Source organism: Lynx canadensis, chromosome C1 (genome assembly GCF_007474595.2).
Source record: "Lynx canadensis isolate LIC74 chromosome C1, mLynCan4.pri.v2, whole genome shotgun sequence".
Lineage (NCBI taxonomy): Eukaryota > Metazoa > Chordata > Mammalia > Carnivora > Felidae > Lynx > Lynx canadensis.
The window spans coordinates 52,053,339-52,063,079 of NC_044310.1; the positions used below are offsets into that span (position 1 = coordinate 52,053,339).

The window sequence follows — 9,741 nt, forward strand, 5'->3', positions numbered from 1 at the left end:
AGAAAGTCCTGTCGTTACTTCTATTTTCTAAATGAGGAATCTGAGGCTGAGAGATGCTAACTTGCCAGATATTCCATAGCTAGTAAATGACTCGAAAGCCCATCCTTTTAATCATTCTATTTTACTGCCTTCCATGTAAACTGCATAAACTTTAAATAGCACAAAACAAATGAAACAGTTTTGCAGAGAATCTCCTTTGTAGTCTGGACACTAAATAGATACAAATTGATTTCCAAGAAAATGTCATAGGATTTGAGATCTGGGAGGTAGGCCATACGAGGAAAAGCAAAGGACCCTGAGCTTGTGGTCAGAAGATCTAGGTTCAAATCCCATCTTTGGTGCTCACATTCCAGCCTCAGTTTCCTCATTTGTAAGATGGAGGTGACGGCAAAACCTACCTGTGGGAGGTAAATGATAAGGCATATGTGGTAGTTATTATTTAACATGTGCAAGGTGGGTTTTTTGTTTTTTGTTGTTGTTGATGTTTTTGTTTTTGCATTGTAGTTCACTCTTGGTGTTGTACATTCTAAGGATTTTGACAAGTATATAATAGCATGTGTCTACCATTCTAGTATCCTGAAGAAGTTTTAGTGTTCTAAAAATCCTCTGTGCTCCACCTATATATCCCTCCTTTGCCCTCCCAATCCCTAACAATCACTGATCTTTTTACTGTCTCCATAGTTGTACCTTTTCCAGAATATCCTGTAGTAGGAGTCATATAATATTTAGCCTTTTCAGATTGGCTTCTTTCACTTAACAATATACGCTTAAGTTTCCTGTATGTCTTTTCACTGCTTGATAGTTCATTTCTTTTCAGTGCTGAATAATATTCCATTGTCTGGATCATTATAGCTTATGTATTTATTTATTTCTTCCCGAATCAATACAGCTTTTACTGCATCTTTAAAATATCACAAACAAGTCTGAAAAATCATCTGGCATCTTGCTGTTCCTGTAGCTGGACAACTTAGATCTTATTCATTAGCTTGCAGAACTGTTCCTTTTTCAGAAACATAGACACCATCTGAAAATTTTCTGATATCCTTGTTTTCAACTGTTGTGGCTTGCTTACTCAAAGCAGCTGAGTTTGTTACAAGTTCCGTGTCATTTCCTTCAAGAACTAACTCATCTTTGTGGGCTTGAGATACCGAACAAGCAACACCTGGCCTCATCCGAACTCTGTGGATGTATTTTTTTTCACCCAAGAAATTGCAAATTTCAACAAGAGAACCATTCTCCTGAATAACAACATTGATGGGGAAGTGAGCACACACAGACTTCATCTGGTAATGGAATCCCAGTGTAACGCCCTTGATCATGTTCTGCACATGACTACAGATAGTGTGAACAGCAGCCAGCTCTCTCCTCTCCTATTTCCCCATCATTTGTCAATTTGGAGCCTCTTCTTTTTCTTTCCAAGGAGACTGAGCTCTACATTGATGTGATTGAATTCCCTTCACAGGGTTCCTCTAGGGCCCTTCACAATAACGGTGGGTCCCTTCAGAGTGATGTGGACATTTCCTGGAATGTCAACAGTCTGATTGCTGTTCATTCTTGCAGTAGATGTGACAAAGAGCTATAGTTTATTCATTAAGGTTTTTTTTTTTAATTTTTAGCCCAATTCCTCTAATTTTATAGATGAGAAAAGTGAATCCTAATGAAGTTAAGAAAACCTTCTCAAGTCCTACAGCTAGTTGGTGACACAGTCATGACTCAAAAGTGACTCTTCAACCTCTAATCCAGCACTTCTGCTACTTTAGTGGGCTGGTTTTCTGACATTTTCTAGAGTTTGTGTTTTAGGATCTCCTTTCATTATTTGCATCCATTTGCTAAACTACTGTTTCTCTCATAGTTGTGGAATTAGAGGTCAAAAAGAGTTTGGATAAAGCAAATGCGCATTCTCTACAAACGTCTAGTGGTTTAAGAGCTTCCACTTCCATCCTTATGTAGAAGTTTTAAAAGAGCAGCTGAAAAGTAGCAAAATTGGCAGAGGGATTTTAATATTCTCTGTCTTCTGTTAATCTTTGGAGGACAGGCCACCAAATGATGATGTGATCTGGAAGACAGGGAAGACGTAGTAAGGAGTTTAAGGGTAGTCTTGTCTGTTGTAAGGGCAGATGTGGTGTGGTGAAAAGAGGGAATAACTAAAAAAGAAATCCAGTAGGGATCAATAGAAAGTCCTACACTTAGATTCAAAAAATCAACTGTACTAGATGCAGGGTATAGTAGAATATTTCACAAAAAGAGGGCCTTAGGATTTTAGTTGTGTAGTATAAGCTTAACAGGAAACAGTATTGCTATGGGGATGCCTAAAAAGCCTATTGTATTCTTAGAGTGCATTAATAGGGTTGCTTTCTAGTCCTGACTTTATCACAGACCAACTCGGGTCTTTTAAACGTTGCAGAGTGAGGGTTACTGTAGTCCCTCTATATTCTGTCTTTAAGTAGAGATGTACAAGAAAGCCCATTTGTGGGTGTCATACCTAAACCATCTATTGACAAGATGAATCATAACCAGAGGCTGCTGACTGGGCTGTGGGTAGTGGAAAATAACCCACTTTTGTGGGGGCCTTCCAAGTATCAGGCATGGGGCTAGGGCATTATTTACATGGTCTCAGTACATCTTCAACACCAACCTTGAAATATAGGTGTTATTAACCTCATCTACATATTTTTAGAGGAAGAAGCTTGTCCAAGATTACTCCCCTTGAAGGTGACGGGGCTGACTCCTAATACCATGTTCTTCCCACTACCATCAAAGTGAAAGATCTTAAAAACCATATCATAAGAGGACAGCTGAAGAAACCAGGCACACACAGCTATCCAAATATATCTGAAATATATCAAGTGGAACGGGGAGCTAAATTTATTCCTCTTTGGTCCCAGAGAAAATTAGAACCAGAAGATAAGTGTTACAGGGAAGCACATAGGAAGTTAATGTCAGGAAGAAATTTCTATCAGAGGATGGTTCAGTAAATGATCCAGCTGCCTTAACTTTTCACCAGTACCTCCTCACTGGTGGAGCATTTAAGGAGAAGCAGACTGGCCAATTGTGAGGGGTGTTATTCATTTACACAACCAATATTTAATAAGTAGCTGTGATGTGCTATCACTGTTTTAGACCTTAAAGATTCAACAATGAACAAAACAGACCAAAAAATATATACAGTTTTGCCTTAATGGGGTTTACATTGCAACAGAATATAGTGGTAATTGCACCATTCTCTGGTATATTCGACTAGCGGACCCCCAAGATACCAGTCATAGATGGCCATCCGTGCCTGCCAGTGTCTACTGGTACCAGCTTGTACCACTGCTGGGTATGCTGTCTTAACCTCTAATTCCCAAATCCTGTGAATCTTTTCCAAGGGCAGTCTTTGGTCACTGGAGCCTATTCTACCTGTATGCTAGAAGTGATGGAGGAATTGACACTGTCCCAGCAGCTGTCACCAAGTGAAGGATAGGCTAAATACCCTGATCTTGTTGTCTTTCAGTTGGAATAACTCTGAGACCCAGGATCTATCCTGTTTCCCTCAGTTTCTCAGCAGGAGGACACTCCAGTTGTCCACAGTGGAGCCTTGCTTGATTGGTTCCTTCTTGTCCCTATCTCACTTCCCACTGCCCAACTAGAGGTCTTAGGAGCTACTTCCTAAATAAACCATGTGCACTTGAATTCTTGCCTCAAAACCTACTTCTGGGGGATCCCAAAGTAAGGTAATCCTTATGATTAGTGAGCACTGGCTGAATGTCAAGAGATTTGAGTTTTCATCATGGCTCTTGTCTCTGTGCACAAATTGTCTCTAGCTCTTCATATTATCACTTGTAAAATAAGAATGTCAGACGAGATGAAATATATGTGTGCCATCTATTTTCATATACATAGGCGTGCCTAGTGCTTAATTTTGTAGCCTCCTTTACATGGTTTTGAGAGGGCCTTCATATTCCTGTCCCAATGATCCTCAAAATACCTCTATGAATTATACTGGATAGAGGCCATTTTGCCTATATAAGAGATTAGACAATTGCACGACCATAATGATGTGGTTTCCTTTTTTCTCTCTTCTAAACGTTTTAATTAATGTCCCAGAGTTTGAGTTCTTCTCATCCTGTTTTCCTAATCTCCATATCCAATCCTGATGTAGAGTACAAGTTTTCTGCTTCTTGATTATTGAATTAGGAGGTTATAGACAGCAAATGGCTAGAATCATGGCTAAAATGAGAAAGGATCCAGAGCCTTTAGAATATAAAATTCCATCTTCAGCAGCCCATACGGGTTAGGTACTGTGTGGGGCAAGACTATGGGGGTAGACACAGACCTGGGGCTACATGTAAGTGGGCTTGTGAATCACATACCCACTCTCTGTTAAGAGACAGCATGGATACATTTTTATATTTTTCTACAATTTATAAAAGCACTTTTACATCTTTGATCTCACTTGATTCTCACTAATTCTGTGAAATACAATTTTTATTATTCTCCTTTTGATGGGAAAACAGAGGCTGAGAGAGTTTGAGTAGATGTGATAAATGTGAAGTATCCCTTACAATGTGAAGGCAGATACCAATGGAAGTTTATTACACCCAGGCCTGTTCAGTCGAAAGCTGTTGTTATGAGTTTTCTTGTAGCTGTGTAGATCCAATCAGAGGGGGCTTTCTAGAATACACTGGAAGAACTCAGTCATAAAGAAGGAAACAGTAAAGATTCCTTGAGGTTGGGATCAAAGAGATGACCCCCTGTCCCTCTGCAGAGAAGGAAATCAGACAGTAACACTCCAATGAACTGTAGAGATCATCCTGGTCCAAATTCCTCTGTGGTCCAGAGCAGGGAGGTAGTTTCTTTAAGGCTACACAACTTGATGTGTGAGCCATCATCCTGGTTTGCCCTGAAATTCCTACTTTCCAGGAAACCTCTGAGTCTGGAGCAAACTAGGATGGTTGGCCACTCTACAACTGATACATGTATTTGACACTCCCCTCTCTGTCTGGTTTCAAAAGATGCCTTATTGAGCACGCTGGCACTGAATATAATCATAAGTGAGTCACTTTGCCCCTCCAATTTCACTATTCCCATCTGTAAAATGGAAGCACAGATATCAAATGCAAAGAGTTGTGTGGATTAAATAACAAATGCATGTAAAGTGCTCACTAAATGGTAGATACAATCGTATGAGTATTACTTACCAACACTAAAGCCAGGTTAGCCTGGCCTTCTACCTCCCCCTCTTTCCGTTCCTCCTGTTGCTTCCAGCAGGATTCACAAATCACCATTAGGCTTTTTTTGTTTGTTTTTTTCTTTTTTTTTCTGCACATGAAATAAAGTCTTCACATTATAACTGGAAATTTTGGCAAATTTATATGCCCAGGAAGCATACCTCTTTTTAGTGACCCAAAAGCTTTTGCTTTCTATACTTACAAGTTACATCTTCTGAGAGTAGTGTTGGTATATAGTTCAACTATGCCCAAACGATATCTTTTTTAGACTGTGAGAACAGCTACTATCAAATACACAATAAAATGGAAGGCTTTAGATCTCTCTGGCACCAAGGGTTTAACTAATGTTGTGGCAAGGGAGAATGACTATATTTCTTAAATCGTATCCGATTATGTAAAGTAAGATTATTTTAGATGGAGCCACAATTTCATCACCTTTCCCTGTTCTGTCCCTCCCCATGCAACCATGCTACATTACATTATATAGACAGAATAACAAAATCCAGTGTTTCATGCTGGATTTAGAAGGCTGTCTTGTGCCCCTGTTGTAGGATTCTGAGTAGGCGTTTGAACTCTGAAACCCTGCAGACTGAGCCCCTCAAACAGGCTCTTTCTGTGTCTCAGTGGGAAACTCTTTGCTTCTCTTCTTCAGTTTCTTCAGCTGTAAAACAGGAATCCAAATAATTCCTTCTAGCTCAAGGATTCTCTGAGCTAGTCTGTAAAATGACACAGAGATGAAAAACCCTGTAGTGACAATGCATGCCTAACACTGTTATGAGTCTAGAGCTCAGAGTTCAATGAGATTGAAAAAAAAAAAATCCAGCATCTAAGAGGAAAAACCCAAAGTGCTCTCTGCTCAAACTGGGGTATTTTGTGCATAATTTTGGGAGATCACAAACTTCCTGGGGGTGACCTTGTAAATGTTTTTCTACTCTTTCCCTCTAAAGGAGGCCTTCTCCATCATAGTTTTATAGGATTCCCACCCGCTTTTTTTTTTTTTAACTGTAGTAAAGAAAAAATTGAGCACAGCTTCCTTGCTGATTGTGGAGAACAAATCTGTATCTCTTTGGAAGCTTGTTGATCAAAAGATCCGTGTCATCTGTGGGTAGTACATTTCTCCGAGGGGAAAAGAGAGAGTAATCAAGAATGCTTCTCTTCTGAGGGGAAAACAGATGCGCCGTGTGTGTATTGCGACTGTGTTTAGAAAACAAAGTCAGGAGACTGGAAAAATTATAATGGTGCTCTCCCAGCAAATGTGTGGGGATAAATGGTGGCTCAGAAAGAGACCTCACATTCCAGAGCTTTGGTGTCTATGGCAAAAAGCAGATAAAATGTGTCAATAAAATCTGGCATTTATTAGAGAGATAAGGAAGCCTGGAGTAAATGGTATGCTCTGAGTAAGACAGGAAAACAGGAACATTTCTGTACATCGTTACCAACCTTTGTCTTGGGTCTGGCGGTAACCGGGTTTATTATTTAGAATTTTTAACATATTCCCTTAAAATGATTGCTAGTTTGTGGAGTTCTCTCTTCTTGGCTTGCTAGTGTTTGCCAATCACACCAGGCGATAGATCTTTAACTCTGTTATTACAAAATAATAATAGAAAGTGGATGGCGTGTAGTGCATTTTCTCTAGGGAGTGAAATCAAAAAAATAATTAACCACAAGCATTTCACTGTTTGAAAAAGCAAAACAAAACAAACCATAGCCATACAGAGAGTCAGCTGATTCTCCTCCCATGGGTGGCCCTTCCATAGCTGTGTATAACTGTCTAAGGCAGTTATCCTCACAGTGACCTGTGTTTCATCGTAGCAAAATCCAGGATAGTCAGAATACTTAACAGTTGGTTGTTCTTTGTATTTTGTAGCTATGGTGAGAGACAAATGAGAAAATGTATCTATTTCTAGACCTTAGGTTTCCAAAACGCTTTTAGATTGGCTAGTACTATACAGTTCACTACGGACTTCCTGATCCACTGTTTAGGTTGAAAGAAGAAAAGTATTTTGTATTTACAGAAGATCAACAGCAGATGTACACCAAGGTCTCAAGCATACGTTTTAATTTACTTTTGTGTGCTGTAAGGAACTATTTCAGAGCCAAAAAGTGATTTGTATTCACTAATTGTAGGCAGTTTGGTAATTTTTGTATATCAAAAAATAACGTTTGTATGCGTTATCTGTTGGTTTTGCTCTCTCTCATCCTGGATATGCTTTGTGTGTTTACTTCATGGGCTCATCTAAGGGTTAATGTGGAACTATCTCAGGATCCTTGGCAGCACTGGTTTTTATACCCATCAGCTTCCTTAGACAATTTAAAGTGGTTATGAACCGCTTAAAACTGTGGCTATGGGAGCACAGGTCTGTGGAAACAGGGCAGTTGTCTGGTAGATGTGATCAAGGTAGAATGTCAAGTTGGATCATTCAAGAGTCAGGACCCCCAAAATATATCCACCTTGGTGCCCAAGAAAATCAGGTTGAATATCTACATTGCCCAAATATGCTGGAACATTGCCACATCTCTGCTTCAATTGGTGTGCATGGAAACTGCTTACACGTGCAGCCTAGAGGGAGTCAGTTCTGTTGAATGGCTGTCTGAATGTCAACACAGCGCATCGTCATTTCTAGATGACAAATCATAAACATGGTTGGCCCTCCGGAAATGATGGTTAACTGTGTGAGGCAGAATTGTGGAAAACATTGGTTGCACATATAAATAAATGTCCACGTGTGCCAGGTTTATATTGTAAGTAAGGCAGACTCAGTGTCAGGGTGTGAGGGATGGTGGGGACTGTGAGGACCTGAGGGGGACCCACCCATCTGAAGGGGCACCTGTTCCTCACATCCAGCTCTCCACTGCCCTTCTTCAGTAGAGGTTCAGTGTTGCAAGATCTGCTCATTTTTTCCAAAACAAGCAAGAAATTCAGATTTTTATGTGAAATCTCTCAAACTTTAAATGTTGACTTCAATTTTTTCAAACACTGTTCACTTAGAATCTAAATACTTCAGAAGGCTAAATATGGCCGTCAGGCTGCTGTTTCAAGACTTTTGAATTAAAGGACTCTGAGAAGAGAAGAACCTCCCTACTCTACATTTGGAGATGGTTTTTTCCAGTAACCTTGGTGAGTGTCTTTTTTTTTTCTTTAAAACACTGGACTGGGAATTAGGAGATGGGGTAAGCCAACTCTGTCTTTCCTGACTGCATGATCAAGGGAAAACACTTAGCTTTTCTCATCCGCAGTTTTATAATATATCAATGCATAATACATGTTCTACCCATCCATGTCACAGATAAAATTCACCCAATTATTAATTATTAAAAAGTTACATGAGCATATCCTATTTTACTTAATTCTCAAGAAGGCTTTATGAGGTAGATATTCTTAACATGGATATAGAGATGAAGAAACAGATTCTGCAAATTTTAAGGAAACTACTGAAGGTCATAGACCTAATTAGTGATGATGGAGTGGAGATTCAGATTCTTTTGATTTTAAGCTCTGCTTTCCATTGTGAAAGCAATTCTTAAAATAGATAAGGAGCTATCATTCATTTAAACCCTCATTCTCATCAACATCATTTTGGCCTGTTCTTGTCTAGCCCCTAGATACAGAATTTACAAGTAGAATCTTACGTAGGAAATCTCTACATCTCTCTAGATCTCAGTTTTTTTGAAGTGGGAGAAGTAAGATTGAAGCAGAAATTCAAATTGGTATTTAAATGGCTATATTTCACTCAGAGACATCTTTGGTTAGACCTAAATAATGTTCTTCTGTTTCGTTTTGTTTTTTTAAAAAACTAAGTTATTGAGGCAGTATGGCTGAACCAAAAGAGAGGGCACATGTTATAAGTGTACAATTTGATAAATTTTGACACGAGAACATACTCATGAAAACTATTACCACAATCAAGATAATGAGCATATCCATCACCCCCCAAAGTTTCCTTATGTCCCTTTGTAATCCATCCCTGACTTTCCACTCTTTGTTCCAGGTAACAACTCACCTGCTTTCTTTTTACTATACATTTTTTTATATTCCCTAGAATTTTATATAAATGGAAACATACAGGTTGTACTTTTCTTCTTCTTCTTCTTCTTCTTCTTCTTCTTCTTCTTCTTCTTCTTCTTCTTCTTCGGTCTGGTTTCTCTCACTCAGCTTAACTATTTTGTTATCTGTCCATGTTGTAGTGTGTTCATTCCTTATAATAGCTGAATACTTCCATTATATGGAAGTACCATAGTTTATTTGTTCACCTGTTGTTGGACAGTTTGGGCTGTTCCAGATTGGGGCTATTATAAATATACCTGCCATAACTCTATTAGAAGTCTTTGTATGAACATATGATTTCTTTGGGTTAAAATCCTAGGAGTGGTATGGCTGGATTATAAGTAGGTGTATATTTAACTATTAAAGAAACTGCTAAATTGCTTTCCAAAGCTGTACCATTTTACATTCCTACCAGCGATGTCTGAGAGTTCCAGTTTCTCCTCATCATGGTCAACTTTTGGATAAGAAATCTTTATAATTTCCATT

At 38.9% G+C, this 9,741-nt stretch overlaps 1 pseudogene; it reads right to left on the reverse strand.

Moving 5' to 3' along the window:
* Positions 1 to 872: 872 nt before the first annotated feature.
* LOC115519726 lies at positions 873 to 1,552 on the reverse strand (annotated as a pseudogene).
* Between the last annotated feature and the right edge of the window lie 8,189 nt (positions 1,553 to 9,741).